Source organism: Podarcis filfolensis (genome assembly GCF_964270895.1).
Source record: "Podarcis filfolensis genome assembly, chromosome: 6".
In the NCBI taxonomy this organism is placed as follows: domain Eukaryota; kingdom Metazoa; phylum Chordata; class Lepidosauria; order Squamata; family Lacertidae; genus Podarcis; species Podarcis filfolensis.
Window position 1 is genome coordinate 87,316,004 of NC_139609.1, and position 20,882 is coordinate 87,336,885.

Sequence of the window (20,882 nt, forward strand, 5' to 3'; positions counted from 1 at the left end):
AATTATAATTAGATGGAAGAACTGAACACCTGAATAGGGTCATTGTCTCTTCACCATTCAGTCTAATCTTCATGCAGTTATTTTAAATTTTATTTTAAATAACACTTGACACTGCCTCTTTAATGCCTCTGGAGCACAATTACTGCCTGATGCCTTTTCAGGTCTGGTAGTTAATGCTAAGGATGAATTAAGGCCCCAGGCAGCTGACACCCACCAGAAAGAGAAAATTGGTAAGGACTCAGGGAAAAAAGTACTTTTCATTCTCACGCCATTTAAATTAGGCGTTCAAGATAATAAACATCTTTGTGTGCATGTCCGTTCTCAATGTTCCACCATCTCGTTCTCTTAGCATTTTGTCAAACGAGCAGAACCCAGCCTCAGTCCATAATACAGATAGGAGGTAACTTGACAGTCACCCCATAAACTTCAAGACTCAATAGATATTTGAGCCCAGTTCTTCCCACAGAAAGTCTGACACTATAATGTTCTGAAGAGTTTGATGAGCCACTCATCTCTTTCTTTCTTTCTTTTCTTTTTTGATTTACTGTTGCATTCACCTTTTTTTAAAAAATTATTTTTATCAAGTTTCACAATTTTATATTCCATACAATAACATTATCTTCAATGAAAAAGAAAAAATACAATTCCCCTATTCTCCCCCCCCCCCATGACTTCCCTCAACTTCCTCTTCTGGTTCTTTACATATTAACTTCTCCTGACTGTTTTATTATATCTTAATATTGCATTCTTTAGTTTAAACATTATTGCATTCTTATCCTTTTTATACCATAATTATTTTTCAAATTGCCCGTTACACTTTATTATTTTCCAAATTTTACATCTTAATCTCTATGTTTGTTTTGTTAGTTGTAAGTGTTTACTCAAACCCTGCTAGTGAGTTCACTTCTTTACAATGTTTCTGTAAATAAACATGAATGGTTCCCAATCTTTTTTGAAGTCTCTGTTGTCTTTATCTCCAAGTTCCCCCGTTAACTTCACCATTTCCGCATAGTCCATCAGTTTTTCTTGCCATCCTTCTTTAGTTGGTATCTTGCTGTCTTTCCATTTTTGGGCTAGTAGTTTCCTAGCCGCTGTTGTAGCATACATAAATAGTTTCTTCTGATCTTTTGGCAAGTCTTGTTCTATTATGCCTAGCAGAAAGGATTCTGGTCTTTTAACGAACGTTATCTTAAACATTCTTTTCATTTCATTATAAATCATTTCCCTGGAATTTTTAATTATGTTACAATTCCACCACATGTGATAAAATGTGCCTTCCTTCTCTTTACACTTCCAACATTTGTTAGCGCCTGTTCTATACATTTTTTGCCATTTTTACAGGTGAATGTATCGTCGATACATCATTTTCATATAATTCTCTTTTAACAATATGCAGCCACTCATCTCTTTCCATCCAACCAGTTCTGACATACGGCTTTAACACACCAAATTGTACTGGAATGAGGTAACTGTCTATGACAATCCCTTATGGGCTGCTACAAAGTGATCGTATAATCTTACAGCAACCCTGACGGTAATCCTTGCTGCTCCTGGGGCATAGCTATCTCCTCTCTTACCTATGATAATATGATTAACCTTATTATTTCTCAATCAGTCCGCTGTGGCCAATGATTAGTCCACCATATGGCCAGACTAATGTAAACAAGATGCAATGAGTGATGTGGGAGCTTTCTAGATGGATGGGCAATTTATGTATTATGACTCATAGTTAAACACCATACCCTGCTCTCCCCTCACCAATGAAATTTCAGCCCTTGGGGACTATTTAGAATGTTTCTGTATTTTATAAAAGGCAATGGATCAAAGAGGAAATGTGAAACCACTCTGCACACTTAATGACCTGTTCCAAGGAGTAAATTACAGCTTGAATTGTCATGGTATTAAACGTAGCAGAGCACAGCTTAAGTGTGAATGTTCCCCCCTCTCTCTCCAAAATACAGTTCATTCCTTTTACAGTGACACAATAGTAAAATAAAGTAACCCCTGACAATATGATTTATTGAAGAATCTAAACAAAAGATGTTGGAGCGGGTGTGTAGCAAAGTTATTTCTCTGTTCTATTACTTTTAATGAATAGCTGAGATCACGGAATATATTCGGCGAGATAAGCCTCAGTGGATTTCTGATAAGGGGGAAACGGTGAAAAAGAAAAGTTGCTTCCATTTTTCATTTGGATATATGTATACATGCGCATACACACACCACTTTGGACTTCACTGTGATGGCATCATTCAAGAGCGTATTTTCATGATGACGAGTGAAGGTTTGGAAGGTTTGGAGTGAAGGTTTGGAACGTACACAAATTGGAAATGTGGGTGGGATGGAATTGGATCTTATTTTCAGATACTGAAGTTTCTGGAATCTTCTCCTCCCAGAACCATTCTGCATAAGAAGTGGACCCCTCTGGAATCTGAAACAATTCCAAATGGATCTGTTTTGGCCCACACAGGTTTCTCAATGGAGTGGACAGGGTGCTCTTTGGATGCACAAAAATGGAGCCTGGGTGGTATTCAATGAGGTTTTACTCAGAGTAGAGCCACTGAATGGAATAAACATGAATAAGTTGGGTCCATTAATTTCATTGGGTCTGAACTTGAGTACAACTTACAGTCGTGCCTTGGTTCTCAAACGCCTTGTGACTCAAACGTTTTGGCTCCTGAATACCGCAAACCCAGAAGTGAATGTTCTGGTTTGTGAACGTTTTTCGGAAGCCGAACATCCAGTGCAGCTTCTGCGGCTTCCGATTGAGTGCAGGAAGCTCCTGGAGCCAATCGGAAGCTGTGCCTTGGTTTTGAACATTTTTTGAAGTTGAGCGGACTTCCGGAACAGATTCTGTTCAAGAACCAAGGTACGACTTTACTTGAATATCACCCTCCGCGGTTAACCTAGTCTGAACTGACCTATTTCAAAACAAATGCAGGAAGGTTGTTCTGACATTTCCCTTTCGTCCTTCTTAAAATGTTAATAATGTAGAGTAGATGTCAATGTGCTCTTACTGATGTTCGAAGCCCTCACAAGTTCTTCCCTGAAGACACTTGCATGTATTAAGATCAACAGCCCCCCCTATATATAATTAGTTTTTTAACATATCATATTCAACAATTATTCAACATACTTTTATATCTTACACAATTTTTTTGGCTTCCGTCAATCACATCTGAAAATTTTCCAATCTTTTCACTTAATTTACATTTCTTACTTTCACTGTTACATTTAAATATCATAACTAATAACTCTCTTCTTTCTCTTCTTTGCAATATTTCATATATTTCTCCTTACAGAACTTCTTGTAGTCCTACTAGCATAATTTGTTGATTACAGTTGCTCTTCAAATAATTCGTATATTTCTTCCAATCTTCTGTAAATCTCTGGTCCCTCAGGTTTTGAATCCTTCCTGTCATTTTATCCAATTTTGAATAATCCGTTAATTTTGTCTGCCATTCTTCTTTCGTCGGTACAACAGGGGCTCCTCTTGGTACTTCCTTCACCCTCAGAAGTTTGGGGGTGGCAGCCAGAGTGAGGGTCTTCTCTGTAGCAGCCCCTAAATTATGGAATTCCTTCCCCACTGAGATACATCTGGCAAATTCACTATACAGCTTTAGGCAAATAATGAAGATTCACCTCTTTATCCTGGCCTTTGATACCTGAGATGTGTGTGATATGGCAAATTATATCCATGTAGCTTTGACCACAGTTCATAGGTGTGGCATTTACTGAAAACCTCAGTATTTAATTCCCTTCTCACTCTTCAATCTTGCGGAGAAGCGAGCCATTTTTAAAAATGGTTCTGCTAAGACATATAAGTGATTCTCTCATATTAAGTGCATTATTATAAGCACTGCAGTACAGTAACCAGCAATAATAATATGATATGATATATGATAATTTTACTTTATTAAATTTGTTCATCGCTTTCCATAACTAATGGAAATCCTGAAGTGATTTACAAAAAAAGTAGTAAAACACAAAAAGGCAAACAATTATGATTATGAAATAATCAGCACATAAACAGTTCACATAATAGCACATATAGCTGTGTAAAATGCATATATGTTATACTGTAATATAGTACTGCATAGAATTTGGCTCTTTTATACGTTTTATGATCACTGCAGATGGTGACAGCAGTCATGAAATTAAAAGACGACTGCTTCTTGGGAGAAAAGCGATGACAAACCTAGACAGCATCATAAAAAGCAGAGACATCACTTTGCCGACGAAGGTCCGTATAGTTAAAGCTATGGTTTCCCCAGTAGTGATGTATGGAAGTGAGAGCTGGACCATAAAGAAGGCTGATCGCTGAAGAATTGTTTTGAATTATGGTGCTGGAGGAGACTCTTGAGAGTCCCATGGACTGCAAGAACCTATCAAACCTATCCATTCTGAAGGAAATCAGCTCTGAGGGCTCACTGGAAGGACAGATCCTGAAGCTGAGGCTCCAATACTTTGGCCACCTCATGAGAAGAGAAGACTCCCTGAAAAAGACCCTGATGCTGGGAAAGATGGAGGGCACAAGGACAAGGGGACGACAGAGGATGAGATGGTTGGACAGTGTTCTCGAAGCTACTAACATGAGTTTGACCAAACTGCGGGAGGCAGTGGAAGACAGGAGTGCCTGGCGTGCTCTGGTCCATGGGGTCACAAAGAGTCGGAGAAGACTAAATGACTAAAAGACATAAAACATACGTTTTATGTGTATAGTATGTGTATTTTGTGTATAATTTTGCATAGAAATTGTCATTATTATTTTTTGCTTTTGCTTTTTTAAAAAACATAAAATGCATGAGATACAAGCAGGTGCTCCATGCTCAGGTAAGTGATGCTCAGCTGAGTTGGAACCACCAGATTCCATGTATAAATTCATTTAAAATGGATTCTTCCTCAGTCCCTAGTTGTGCATGCACATTGTTCGACTGGGCCCTTGATCCTGCATAGAAATGCAAATTGATTTGCTTGTTTTGTATGGCTAGGCTGGGCACTTCAATGGCCAACTCTTCCTCCTGCTATCTTTGGGAATAGAAGTAAACCATGATATGCAGCAGAAGCATTTAAGTGTGAAAGAAGTTGCTCAGCAGCTAAGTTGGAAGAGCTGATGCACACCCACAGAGCATCTGCTGCAAACCTTACCTCTGAATACCTCAAGAGTAAAGGTAAAGGTAAAGGACCCCTGACAGTTAAGTCCTGTTGCAAACGACTCTGGGGTTGTTGCGCTCATCTCACTTTACTGGCCGAGGGAGCCGACGTTTGTCTGCAGACAATTTTCCCGGGTCATGTGAACAGCATGATTAACCCGCTTCTGGCAAAACCAGAGCAGAGCACGGAAACGCCGTTTACCTTCCTGCCAGAGCGGTACCTATTTATCTACTTGCACTGTGATGTGCTTTCAAACTGCTAGGTTGGCAGGAGCAGGGACCAATCAATGGGAGATCACCCTGTCACAGGGATTTGAACCGCCAACCTTCTGATCAGCAAGTCCTAGGCTCAGTGGTTTAGACCACAGCACCACCCCCGTCATCTCAAGAGTATCCACACTCAAATTATAGGTTTCGTAAAGGGGAAATATGTCCCCTAATTGAAGACTGGTCAGATCCATATTGATGAAAGAGATATGCAAAAATATGGGTAAGGGCCATAGAGTGGCACAACATCTTGTGATGCCTATAGATGATCATAGTTTCAACCCTTGCAATCTCCAGGCAGGGATGAAATCTGAAATGGTTCCAATCTGAAATGTGGTTTTCAGCTCTCTGCTCTTTGTGAAACACATTTCCTTTCTGTTAGGGTAGAAGAAAAGTAGTGAGGGACCATTTCTGAGCTTGGCACCACTGAAATTAGGATTCAGGAAAACAGCTCAAACATCTCACACATCACTGTATCATAAAATTTGCCACAGAGCGATATTTGCCCTCCAATTAATTTGCAGGAGCGGAGATCTGACAGATGGTAATTTCTGACTGTTGTAGCATTGCCATAACTTTTGCAGGGCTGCATTTGTTCTGGTGTTGAATGCATCCACAATCTGTTACCAATTCAAAGGGGAATATTAGGCCCCTCCCCTGACTTTGAAGCTTCCACCTCCTGTCCTTGAACCACGATGCAGGGAAAGCCAGCATCCATGTTTTTCATGTTTTGAGTGCATGTATATTGCTCTACATAGTTTCAAGGCAGCCAGTTTTTGGCCATATTAATACAAACAGCAGCTGAGTTGGTAGAATCATAGAATTGTAGAGCTGAAAGGGACCACGAGGGGCATCTAGTCCAGCCCCCTGATATGCAGGAATCTTTTACCCAATATGGGACTCAAACCCATACTCTGAGATTAAGAGTCTCATGCTCTACTGACTGGGCTATCTCTTCGCTGTAAAACTGTTGTTGGCCAGAATCACTTCAGAGTGCAGTAATTGTACTGTTACTGATCTCCTGTCTCCAACATTTCTTCGATGAAAATAGGGATGTCCTAAGGGAAAGCGGGGCATTCCAGGATCAAATCAGAAACCAGGACGGCTTCTGTAAATCTGGGACTGTTCCTGGAAAATAGGGACACTTGGAGGGGGTGCATGATCCCCACCTGCCATTCCCAGTAATTGGCATCCAAAGGCATACAGTTTGCAACACTGGTCCTGCCTGGAAGCCAATGTCCTCACTGTGGAAGGACGTGTGAATCCAGAATTAGTCTCCACGGTCACTTACGAACTCATAGTTAAAACTGTGTTTGTGGAAGACAATCTTACTCGGCTACAAGTGATCGACAAAGGAGGAGGAGGAGGAGGGGGAGGAGGAGGAGGAGGAGGAGGAGGAGGAGGAGGAGGAGGAGGAGAAGAAGAAAATTTATTTATACCCCGCCCTCCCCAGCCAAGACTGGGCTCAGGGTGGCTAACAACCAATAATAAAAACAAGTTGATTAAAATACAATTTAAAAAACAAGATTAAAATACAACATTAAAACATTAAGATCCAGCCTCTTCACAGGAGGAGAAAGGAAAAAAGAAAGGGGGAGGGAATCAAACTGATACTAAGCCAAAGGCCAGGCGGAACAACTCTGTCTTACAGGCCCTGCGGAAAGAAATCAGATCCTGCAGGGCCCTGGTCTCATGAGACAGAGCATTCCACCAGGCTGGAGCCAGTGTTGAAAAGGCCCTGGCTCTGGTTGAGGCTAATCTAGCTTCCTTAGGGCCCAAGACCTCTAGGGTGTTGCTATTTATGGACATTAAGGTCCTCCGTGGGGCATACTAGGAGAGGCGGTCCCGTAGGTACAAGGGTCCTAGATGAAGAAGAAGAAGAAGAAGAAGGTCATTCCATGAACAGCTGGCAACATCTGCCATATTCATTACTGAAGGGCCTGAGTGAACAAGCCAGCCCAAACAGATCCATCCATTATCTTTGCTGCCTGGGTTGTTTGCAGTAGGTGAATCCCCATTTTGTTTACAATGGAAAATAACACATATATCATGGAAGGAATAGCAGTTAATTTGGAACCATTTCATGCTAAGGTATACTGGTGCAATTTATGGGGTAGGTCTCTTTTTGTCAGATGGCCCTGTTGAAAACTAAATCTTGGCTAACTGACTCTTGTGACAGAGCCTGCTCTTGTAGAATGAAGTTGGAGTACCGTAATGTTAACCAGGGCTTGATTATCTTAACTCTGGGCTGCTCCTAACAGGCCTGTTGTGAAAGAGATGTAATGATTTCTCACAGCAGCATCCTTTTATCCCTTTTGGCCAAAGATGATGATCTATTGATACAGAACCCTTGCTGGCATCAATGGGAATCTCTTTACTCCCTGATCTCTGAGCAATTTATGTCCCCAAAGAGCTCTGCCAGGGATAATGTTTTTTAAAAGTATTAAAGCAATGTTATTTTAAATGCCTTCAAGCATGAGCCAAAGAAGAGATCCCAAGTTTCATGTAGATCAACAACAAGGAAGCCCTGGGCCTAATCTGGGTCAATCACTCCCCCCATGAGCCCGGGGAGTCTACTTCAGTCTAGTCAAGCACCTGTGCCTTACTTCTGACATCTTGGAGTGGGGCACATAAAGACACGGCTCATCTAAAAGGGGGTTTTGCAGGCCCCGCCAGCCAGCTGATTGGCAACATCTGCAAATAACTGGGCAAAGCTCTGTGCGGGTGACTTCTTGAGCTCCAACAATCAGCTGATCACTGGCATTTGGCAGGTTGTGCCTTTGTCCACGTGGTTTAATTTCAAACCATGCAGGCCAAAATGGGTCATCCAATGTTATTGTGAGTCAGTTAACTTGCAGGTGAGCAACCCTGCCCACCTGGCAAACTTGGCCTATGAGCCTGTGGGAGATCATGATCTGGCCTCCTAGCCAGATCCAGTCCACCAACACTGGTGTGAACCAGGGGTGTGGAACCTGTGGCCCTTCAAATGGTGTTGGACTCCAACTCCCATCATCCTTGACCAAGTGTCTGGGGTTGATGGGAATTAGAGCTGAACAACACCTGGAGGGCCACAGGTGATGGAGAATCACTGATACAGGCTAATCTGTGGCTAGTGTTGTGTTTCATGTCTACAGGGCTGCAGGGACAGGTGAGATGTGGTGTCTACTGTCCATGAGTACATTTGTTAACTGCCATTCAGTGGCTGGAAATGATCAGAAAGTCATAAAACCGGAAGGATATCTGAGTCAGCCCCTTGTTTCTCACAGCCTCTTCTTAAATAGCCCTAGCAAAATAGATCATTCCTGTCAGGGACCATGGGATTTGTAATCCAAGGACTCAGCTATACAGCTGCAAATAAAACATTTTAAGGGACGTGGGTGGTACTGTGGGTTAAACTACTGTGCCGCTTGGGCTTGCTGACCAAAAGTTTGGTGGTTCAAATCCCGACGGGATGAGCTCCCGTTGCTCGGTCCCAGTTCCTGCCAACCTAGCAGTTTGAAAGCACACAGTGCAAGTAGATAAATAGGTACCACTGCAGCGGGAAGGTAAATGGCGTTTATGTGCACTGCTCTGGTTTTGCCAGAAGTGGCTTAATCATGCTGGCCACATGACTCAGAAAAACTGTTTGCAGAAGCGGACAAATGCCGGCTCTCTTGGGCTGTAAAGCGAGATGAGCAAGTAAGAGCTGTTCGACAGTGGAATTTGCTGCCAAGGAGTGTGGTGGAGTCTCCTTCTTTGGAGGTCTTTAAGCAGAGGCTTGACAACCATATATCAGGAGTGCTCTGATGGTGTTTCCTGCTTGGCAGGAGGTTGGACTCGATGGCCCTTGTGGTCTCTTCCAACTCTATGATTCTATGATTCTATGATGCTATGAGCACCGCAACCCCAGAGTCATTTGTGACTGGATTTAATTGTCAGGGGTCCCTTTACCTTTAGCTTTAAAACATTTTAAGTGTGTTGTAAAATGCATTATACAAATGTGACACTAGATGGCGATGGTGAGCTTATGGCAAATTCAATATATTTTTCAAAACGTTTTTTAAAAAAGCATTTTCACAATGTTTTATTAACATGTGTCTAGATTCCACCCAAGGAAAAGATGCTCAGAGAATAGGCCTCTTCTGTTTTCCTTCTCCTCATCAGAGCTCTTCAACACTTCCTCCCTTTTCCTTACCCCTTTCTGGCGAGGGAAAGGATAGCAGATGATGAATGACACAGTGGAGCGTGAGTGGGTTTGATGTGGGAGGCCGCCTCTATGCTCATTTGAACAGTTGAACATCACTGCAAAGAATGTTCATTCCCATCCCTAATTTCAAGTCATTAGCATACATTATCTCATTACTCCTTAGAACAATCATTTAAGGTGGGAAGCGTCAGTAACCTCATACTTTAAATTCACGTGGGCTGTGGTTGAAATAACAGTAGCTTGCCTGAGGCCCCCATCTGCACTATATTTTTAAAGCAGTATCATACCACTTTCAACTATCATGGCTTCCAGTCACAAGAACTATAGTTTGTTAAGGGAGCTGAGAATTGTTAGGATCCCATTTCCCTCATGGAGCTACAATTTCCAGAGTGACTTAAAAATCCATCCCTCTTTCTAAGGAACTCTGGGAATTGTAGCTCTGTGAGGGGACATGTATAATATTGCACTGTTAGTGTGTATAAGTGCACACTCTCCCCAGACATAACCATGGGTTATGTGGGATCAGGGATTTATTTAAGCTTTTACGGTCTGACACTGCAGAACAGCTAGACCAACTATGACGACAGGCCGGATCTGTCTCTCACACAAACACATACTCATGGAATCTCAGTTTTGGTCCAGTGTGACTGACAATAGCTGGAAAGTAGGAATGGAGGAAAGAACTGTTTGGACCACATTTTAAAGTGAGCAGACTTAAATCAGGTATCCTAGCTTTCTATACAGATCAGAATGTAACAACATGATTAGGCATTTCTTTGAATTTTGTGATTCAGATTCAGTTCAGAAATAATATGCACCAAAGTGTTAAATTTTATGGGGGGGGTGCATATAAAATGTGCATTTTATGGAAAATGCATTGAAAATAATACAAAAATGCATATTTTAAGGGAAGAATGCACAAAAAGTGTAGCATTTATATCAGAGGTCGGCAAACTTTTTCAGCAGGGGGCCAGTCCACTATCCCTCAGACCTTGTGGGGGGCTGGACTGTATTTTTTTTGGGGGAATGAATGAATTCCTATGCCCCACAAATAACCCAAAGATACATTTTAAATAAAAGCACACATTCTACTCATGTAAAAATACCAGACAGGCCCCACAAATAACCCAGAGATGCATTTTAAATAAAAGGACACATTCTACTCATGTAAAAACATGCTGATTCCGGGACTGTCTGCGGGCCAGATTTAGAAGGCAATTGGGACAGATCTAGCCCCTGGGCCTTAGTTTGCCTACCCATGGTTTATATGCCAATTCTTTCTTATATTTTAAAAAATCCATAAAAAGAGGATAGAACAGGCCTATCACTAACAGAATGCAGAACTGATGTGGAACTGGGCATTGACTGATCCATCTATCTCCACAATTCAAAGTGTTGGTGCTGACCTTTAAAGCCCTAAATGGCCTCGGTCCAGTATACCTGAAGGAGCGTCTCCACCCCCATTGTTCTGCCCGGACACTGAGGTCCAGCTCCAAGGGCCTTCTGACAGTTTCCTCACTGCAAGAAATGAGGTTACAGGGAACCAGGAAAAGGGCCTTTTTGGTAGTGGCGCCTGCTCTGTGGAACACCCTCCCATCAGATGTCAAATAAATAAACAGCTATCGGACTTTTAGAAGACATCTGAAGGCAGCCCTGTTTAGGGAATTTTTTAATGTTTGATGTTTTATCATGTTTTTAATATTCTGTTGGGAGCCACCCAGAGTGGCGGGGGAAACCCAGCCAGATGGGCATTGTGTAAATAATAATAATAATAATAATAATAATAATAATAATAATAATAATAATACCTTGCGTGGGACAAGAGCAAAATAGTCCCACTGTCTAAACTGGAAATCAGACATTCCCCAATAATAAGCAGTCTGGTTTAATATTGTGGCATCTAGCTTGTTTTAATCACTGGCAAGAATTATTCTGGAAATGGGAAATAACCTTACACATTATATTTTTCTTATTTCTTTTCCTTTTTTTGGCATTTCAGTAATGAACAACAACAACAATAAACTATGAGTGAGTAATGGATCCCCTAAAGTCCCTATCAGTGTAGGATAATGAAGCATGAAATGGTGTTCTGAGATGAAATCCATCTCAGGAGAAGCTCTGGGTAGTTGTGAATTAACAAGTTAAGTTTGAAATGGATTTAAAAGCAAAAAACAAAACCCCAGAAGGAGTTTTCATAATTAGACAGAGACTGTAGTTTTGTATTTTATTTTTTTAAAAAAATACCTTGTGAGGAATTCATGTTACCATTAAGGGGGCATTCTGATGGCATGCAATAGTTTTGACGCTTTATCCTGTAGGAGCCAATATAAATACAGGTAAGGGAATCATGTGCTTTTCAACCTTGAAAACTCCCTGTACATACATGGATACCAGGTTTCCAGGGAGAAGAGTTGCAGGTTAGTGCAGTTGTACCTTGGAATTTGAATGGAATCTGTTCCGGAAGTCCATTCGACTTCCAAAACATTCAGAGCGGCTTCCAATTGGCTGCAGGAAGTTCCTTGCAGCCAATCGGAAGCCGCGGAAGCCCCGTAGGATGTCCAGCTTCCAAAAGAACGTTCAAAAACCGGAATAGTCACTTCTGGGTTTGCGGCGTTCGGGAGCCAAAACGTTTGGGAACTAATCTTTTCCAAAACCAAGGTATGACTGTATTCTCCCTGAAGAATTAGCTTTCCACACTGCAAGGAAACTTTTTATTTTTAATGTCTGGAAAGCAATCAGATAAGCAAGTCTACCTTGCTTCTTGGGAGAAAAGCAATGACAAACCTAGACAGCATCTTAAAAAGCAGAGACACCACCTTGCCAACAAAGGTCCATATAGTTAAAGCTATGGTTTTCCCAGTAGTGATGTATGGAAGTGAGAGCTGGACCATAAAGAAGGCTGACTGCCGAAGAATCGATGCTTTTGAATTATGGTGCTGGAGGAGACTCTTGAGAGTCCCGTGGACTGCAAGAAGATCAAACGTATCCATTCTGAAGGAAGTCAGCCCTGAGTGCTCACTGGAAGGACAGATCCTGAAGCTGAGGCTCCAACACTTTGGCCACCTCATGAGAAGAGAAGACTCCCTGGAAAAGACTCTGATGTTGGGAAAGATGGAGGGCACAAGGAGAAGGAGACGACAGAGGACGAGATGGTTGGACAGTGTTCTCAAAGCTACCAGCATGAGTCTGACCAAACTGCGGGAGGCGGCGGAAAGCAGGAGTGCCTGGCGTGCTCTGGTCCATGGGGTCACGAAGAGTCGGACACAACTAAACGACTAAACAACAACCTTGCTTACCTGTACCCGAAGTGGTATAGAGCCTGGAGGGCTGTGGCATGCATATTTTGAATGCATGAATTTCGAGGGCCCGTTAGTGCTACGCATTTAAAGCAGTATCGTATCACTTTGAACAGTCATGGCTTCCCCCGCAGAATCCAGGGACATGTAGTTTGTAAAGGGTGCTGAGAGTCCTTAGGAGACCCCTATTCCCTTCAGAGAACTACAATTCCCAGAGTTCCCTGGGAAGAGGGATTGATAGTTAAACCACTCTGGGAATTGTTGTTCAGGGAGGGGAATAGGGTCTCCTAGCAACTCTCAGAACTCTTAACGAACAACAGTTCCCAAGAGTCTTTGGGGGAAGCCATGTCTGTTTAAGGTAGTACGATACTGCCTGAAATGTATAGCACAGTTGTGGCCTGCTTTTAAAAAAGTACATGAGAGGTATATCTTGGAGAGTGATTTGCGTGTTCAGACCCAGAGACCTCCCCCTAAATAAATTCACACTTGACTCAAATTTTAGTTTGGGTTTTTGGCAGAATTTAGGCCACAACTTTATTGATTACAGAATGTGAGTGGTTGCATAGGCTCTGGTTCGACTAGCTCCCTGCAGCCTTGCAGGTAGCGCTGACCCAGAGCCCTATCATAGGTCAGCCAAGGGTGAACACCTGGGTAGGCGAAAAGCCGGGAACAGAGTATGTTCACCACCAAGATGCCCCCCTGGACTCAGGCATGGACACAACCTCCTCTTGGGGGTTGACCAAACCAGTTGAGTCCCTGGATTCCTGCAACGGAATACCCTTCACAAAGGGATAGTGAGACCGCTCTCCCATCCCTATCACCTGAACCAGAGCCTATCTGCAACCTTACAAGTTGTAATGATTTGCTACGCAGCAGGCAAAACCCAAATGGCAACAGCCAATCAGCCAAGTGGGGAAATTCCTGCCGTGCCCCTGTCCCAACGACAGACGACACACGACGGCATAGCAAGGTCATTCCTTGGCTAGTTGAAAGTGTTGACAGTCCTGTTCATTAATGACAGTCAGTCAGTTCATTAATGCTTGGGCCGTAGGTCATTTGCATATAAGATAAGTAAATGCAATGCAAAACCCAACAGTTCTGTATCGCTGCTTCCTAGAATCATACAAAAAACCTACGTCTTTGAAATACTACACGTCACATGTAACTTACAGTATACAGAACTTACATATTGGGAGGGTAGAATTTTAATATAGATAAAAACATTAATTATTGAGGGATATTATGGTTAAACAAGAGCATCTCCAAAGCAATTGACTGCAATCTCCTTAAAAACTGTTGCCCAGATATTTGTTGCTTCTAGGGTAAAAAGAGAGACCTACAATTAGTGTCCGACTGGAGCTAGAAATTTTTTTCTGGAGTTGTATTGGCAGTGTTTTTCCCCCTAAAAAATATTTAGGGGTATTCTCATTTTCCTATTCATATTGAAATACTGCCCCTCAGTGAGGCCAAACTAAGATTCACAAAATGTTTAGGGATATGCGTCACCCTGCATCCCCAAAGGGAAAAAAAGCACTGGATATTGGACTATAGATGAGGCAGGGTAGATTGTGAAAGTTGCAGTGCTTAATTCTTGTTCATTCATTTGTACAAAATTATTCTAAAATCATTTGTATGACATTATTGAGTTTGCAATGCATTCTTAGTAATTCGGTAAAGCAAATTACTGCCTGTGTTTCTAAAAAAGGGGGGGGATAATGAATACAAAACTTAAATCTTGAATCCTCCAGATGTTACTGAACTGCAACTTCCATCTTCCCTGGCCATTGGCTGCGCTTGCTAGGGTTGATGGGAATTGTAGTCCAGCAACATCTGAAGGGGCAAAGGTTCCCCACTCCCACCTTAAAGGTACTGAGGGGAAATAAAACAGGATGGGAATCATAGAATTGTAGAATCATAGATTACCCCTAGGGTAATCTATTCTAACATCTTAAAAAGCAGAGACATCACCTTGCCAACAAAGGTCTGTATAGTTAAAGCTATGGTTTTCCCAGTAGTGATGTATGGAAGTGAGAGCTGGACCATAAAGAAGGCTGATCACCAAAGAATTGATGCTTTTGAATTATGGTGCTGGAGGAGACTCTTGAGAGTCCCATGGACTGCAAGAAGGTCAAACCTGTCCATTCTTAAGGAAATCAGCCCTGAGTGCTCACTGGAAGGACAGATCGTGAAGCTGAGGCTCCAATACTTTGGTCACCTCATGAGAAGAGAAGACTCCCTGGAAAAGACCCTGATGTTGGGAAAGATAGAGGGTACAAGGAGAAGGGGACGACAGAGAATGAGATGGCTGGGCAGTGTTCTCGAAGCTACCAGCATGAGTTTGACCAAACTGTGGGCGGCAGAGGAGGACAGGAGTGCCTGGCGTGCTCTGGTCCATGGGGTCACGAAGAGTCGGACACGACTAAAAGACTAAACAACAACAACAACAATCTATTCCAACCACTGCAATGCAGGAATCTTTTGCCCAACATGGGGCTTGAAACCACAACCTTGAGATTAAGAGTCTCATGCTCTACTGAGGGATGTTCCTTCTGTAACAACAGCTTGGCCAGGGATAGTTTGATCCGTAAGCTGCACATTTCTCTGTTACGTTTAGCAAAGCATCTGATGTATCAGGCTCTGCCTGTTCTGCACTTCAGACGGCTGCATAAAAGCAACAGAAATATTTAGCACTTGAACCCTTGGGACCATTCACCACACATCCTACATTTTAATCCAGATCAGCAGTGTTGCCAGTGAACATCCCCCCCCCTTTTGCATGAAATGTGTATTCCCAAATTGCTTTAGTCTCATCTCTGTGAATATAACCCCCCCACCACAATGTAGCTGTCTGCTCCTTCAAAGATGCATAAGAAAATGCCTTCTGCACACATCAGGGTGGCCTGTCTTTGCAGGCACCCCAAGGGGGTAAGGATGATCCTGGAGGTGCTGGGGCCTGAAGCAGCAGCAGAGGGAGCCAAACGACAGCCCAGCTAGGGATGCAATGCACTCTAGCTTCCAAAAGCACAGAACCATATATTCCCAGCTACAGATGAGCAACTCAAGCAGATCAACAGGCTCCTTTAAAGGGAAACTTCCACAAGGCAGTAAAGTCAAAGCATTGTGAGTAAAGGATCAAAGTGTCTTCTATGGGGAGTTTGATTCAGCGTCAAAGTAATCCCATGGTGAGTTTGATGCGTAGTTCAGAAATTAAGATTTCACTTGCTGGAGAAGATCAGGTATGTTTTTATTACTGGATTAAGGCAAAGATAGGCATGTTGCCAGAGGATGCAGTAATACATAGTGCTGCAACAATGCTGAATGGTTAGGCTTACTAACTTAATGTTGTTGTTTAGTCATTTAGTCGTGTCCGACTCTTCGTGACCCCATGGACCAGAGCACGCCAGGCACTCCTGTCTTCCACTGCCTCCCGCAGTTTGGTCAAACTCATGCTGGTAGCTTTGAGAACTGTCCAACCATCTCGTCCTCTGTCATCCCCTTCTCCTTGTGCCCTCCATCTTTCCCAACATCAGGGACTTTTCCAGGGAGTCTTCTCTTCTCATGAGGTGGCCAAAGTATTGGAGCCTCAGCTTCAGGATCTGTCCTTCCAATGAGCACTCAGGGCTGATTTCCTTAAGAATGGATAAGTTTGATCTTCTTGCAGTCCATGGGACTCTCAAGAGTCTCCTCCAGCACCAACTAACTTAGTAGCAATGCTGATTTAGCATCCCTGGCATGTGGTCCTGGGAAAACCGCTCAAAAGAGGATGCCAAAAAAAGTTCTCTGTCCCAGATCTAATGTAAGGGTAATGATTCTTATCTTGATCACATGCAGCTTCTTTTAAATGCAAAGTTGGCAGAAGGGGCGCTAATCATTGGGATCACCAATGGAAGGCAGGGAAGGGCAATTTAACCTGCTATGGGACTAGAGAAAATGCACTTTCTGAACACAATACAGTATTTGCTTTGGAAGGAAATCCCCTATTGGTGTCGATGAGGGATTTTATCCCAATGCAAATCCCAGTGTTGTGCATTGCCTCTGTGTGTGGGCAAAATAATGAGATGAATTGGGAAGTTTATCCATGCTCCTGAGTCAGTTCCCCTCCCTGCTAAGTTGCTTTGTTCCATCTGGCCTTTTTCTATAACTTCCAGCTCTGTGTTTTTCTATGTTTCTCCGTGGTCTTTGCAAGAAGCGAAGCTGTTCAAAATATTGTCTGTGGAGCACTGAATTGCTCAAAGTTTGTTGTTGGTAAAGCGCAACAGTGGTTTTTTTTTTTTTAAAAAAGAAATGTAAAAGCTTCATTTAAGAGCTTTTTTAATAATAAAAAATTCCTAAGTTGTTTGGCTTTAACAAAAAAACTGAGCAAACAGCAGTAAACCTGGAGCACTTCAGAATCCTTATCCAGTGAGAGAGCCTGTAAGGAAAAAGACCAGAGTGAAGCTGCAAATATATATTTTTTTAAAAACAACGCACATGCAGGAGTACATACACTTAGTCACCTCTTTATTATTTCGACGTAAGAAAGAAAAAGAAGAGACAAACCTCGCCCCCACACTCTTGAGAATACAAAACAAATACGAAATATGAAGGAAAGTGCTTCACTCATTCACTTTTGCTTCGCTCACAATAAAAGCCCCTTGATCTATTTGTCTCCAGTTTAGAAGGCTTAATCCTCCCTGGAAGTGCTCCTGCGCCTATAGATTTTATCCACTTTGGCCAAAAGGAGGAGGAAAATGCTATAGCTATCTTTGGATTACCCATTATAGTGAACTAGCAGCCTCTTATCCTGCAGTGTTAAAAAAACCAAACAAAAACCTACCTCACTGAAGTTTTGAAAGAGGTTCCCTGCACCATTTTGATTCAAGGCGGTACTCCAGTTGTATCCAAACTTAGATAAAACACTGATCCTTGATTTCAGGAACCGTTATGCAATGGTTCACTCTCCCAACTCACTAAGCCCTGTTCTCTTCTCAGTTTCTGGCACCTCCTCTCCCCAGGCTTCTCCCTCATCTCCCTCTGACCACTCATCATTGTCCCACCACCCCTCCTCTGGCTCTGAGCCTTCTTCCCTTGACTATTCCCCAGGTAGTTCCTCCCACCGCTCCTCTGCGTCCAACCAGGCCCTGACAAAAGAGACCTGGATCCTTGTCATGCATCATATGTATAGTATAAACATTTTTGCATGCAATTGCTTCTAATACAAAACATTTTGCATTCCATTTTCACTAATATATGCTCCCCCTCCCCACAAACTTTAGTATATGTACTATTGGACAAATCATTTAGCTGGAGAACTTCACTGCAAAATTCATAGCAATGTCAAATGATGACTGTGTTTGGATTCATGTATTGTTTTGGGAATTGTGAATAGGTAAGTGCAAGCTGAATCAAATTTCTCACCCATGCCAAATTGTGTACTACCCCCTGGTTTTTCTTGGCAAATCCCCTCTCCATCCCTTCTAAGGCAAACATAGGATTTAGAACACCGTCTTGGCTTCATAACATTTTGTTCAGTACCCTGGATTCCATTCTGAAGGGTCGCTTGTGTGACTGCTGACTTCAGTTTATGATGTGAAATTTCTCTCCATGGTAGCATCGCTTGCTGCTGTATAGAACACATGCCATCCTGTCAAGGCATTCATCACCATTATTATATCCGAGTAGAAGATTGGTAAATTTGTTCAGCCCCGTAAGATAGATATTATGGCATTTGACAGATGATTTCTGCGTCGAAATGATCTTTTTGGAAGTGCTGAATACACTGGCACTCCATTATGCAGCACGGAGCGAAATTTCCTCACTGTTATCTGGCAAATAAGCTTTGCAAACTGGGAGTCATCAGAGAAGAATTATCCCTAAAGCTTGAAAACGGATTTTCTGAACACACCACGGGTTTTAGTGCTAATTCCCTTATTATAAGGTGGCTTTGGCCACCAATGGTTCATATTTCCAGTTCTAATTGGCTGGTGATGGTCTTAAGATGGTGTCATCTTATTTAAAAGGAGGAGGGAAACCCTCCAGAGAACATACAGTTTGGGAAGGATGTCACCTAGCTCATCACCTCATTTCCATAATGGGGGATTACAATTATCTAATGCAGCTAATGAGAAATAAAGGACAGTGGGAAAACTGCAAAATTATAGGGAGGAGGAGGAGGAATACAAGGGATTACCCACCCACTGCATCCTTTCTAATCTGCTGCCCAGCACTTGAAGCCAACTAACCGATAAACATTAGCAGCAAATGAGCAATCACAATAATCAAGTAATTAAAACACTTTGTACTTATAAAACCACTCAGAGCAGCCAGATCTTCTGGATTGTGAAATGGCCTCCATGGAGCTACGGCAGCCTACCATTACTGAATGCCTGTGATGTATGTTAGCTGGGCTACATAAACCCAAACTAATCAATCTGTATAGCACTTCTGTTAGGTAGGGAGACTCAATTATCACCGTTCTACCTATGGGCAAATTGAATCACAAAGAGGTTAATTTTCTGCATTAAGCTGTTGCAGCTTTCCCACACATTTGCATGCATAATTTGCTCATAAATTCCTTCGGATCCTCTGTTGTTGTTCTTTGCTTCTTTTGTGGCGTCTTAAGGTGGCTATTGTTGGAGCTGGGAAACTGAATGGCACTGATGTGTAGGTGGGACCCAACAAACCATCTAGACCAGCCTTCCCCAATCTGGTGCCCTCCAGATGCTTTAGGCTATACAGGTCCATAACTCCTAACCACTGGTCATGCTGGCTTGAGTCGATGAGAATTGCTGATATAGACCACGCCGCTGCTTTCAACCGGAGTGCAAGACTCTCAACTCATCTGTGGCAAATTGCAGTCATCCAAATGTTCTATTAACTATATGAGGAGGGAGACTTTAAAGCTTTCACAAATAATGTCCACATATCATGTTACATCATTCATGGTGTGGGAGGTGCTGCAGCCTCTATCTTTATCATGCAGCACCACAAAGGCAAATCAGGGGGACTGAGGAAGCAGAAGATGCCACTTCAACACTTTCCCATCCCAAACTGCAGTCATTGGGAGCAGTTACAGCACAGCCTGAGACTTTTGTTGTTAACTTCATGATGTGGCAAGGAGAGCCACACTGCAGCAATACCAACCCTGCAAAGATAGTGCTTGAAGGTCCCTGACTTGTTCCTTTGTTGACACATTCTTACAGGCCTTGCATCAAGTGGTGGAGTTTGTTTCAGCCTCTGTAGCTGCTTCCTTGCTATTTGTGGTAATGCATGCTTGGTTTCTGTGTAAACCCATCTAGATGGGTGAGGTATAAATAAATTTATTATTATTATTATTATTATTATTATTATTATTATTATTATTAGACTACCATGCTCAGGACATGTGCTCAAGACCCTCAAAGTGCCCCTATTTTTCCAGGGACAGTCTGGATTTACAGAAGCCACCCCATTTTCCAATTTGATTCCAGAATGTCCCACTTTTCCTTAGGACGCATGGGCATAGCCAGGATTTCTGTTGTGGGAGGGCAGCCAAAGTTGTTGAGATTTATTTGGGAAATCATGGCAGGCGGCAGAACCTCAGTTAATTGAATACTTACCATTCTTTTCAATAATTTTGTGGCTCTAGCTGCCACCCCCCTGGACTATGCCCATGTTAGGACACCCCTATTTTCACCACAGAAATGTTGGAGGGTATGGTAGAACATCCCTATTTTTATTGGAGAAATGTTGGAGGGTATGGCTGTGTCTCTGCAGGTCATGCCATCCTTAGCTCCTTGGATAAGGAGTAGATTACTAAACATGGCTGGTCAGATAAATAAGGCTTACTGTGATAGACAGCTGTATCATCAGTTTGTGCTTTAGTTGATATTATGCTGCACTTAAAGCAGCATACTGGATTTCAGAGGAGAACTGTGGGTCAGCTTTGGACGCAACCACCTTTCTGCGTACCGTGGTACCTCGGGTTAAGTACTTAGTTCGTTCCGGAGGTCCGCTCTTAAC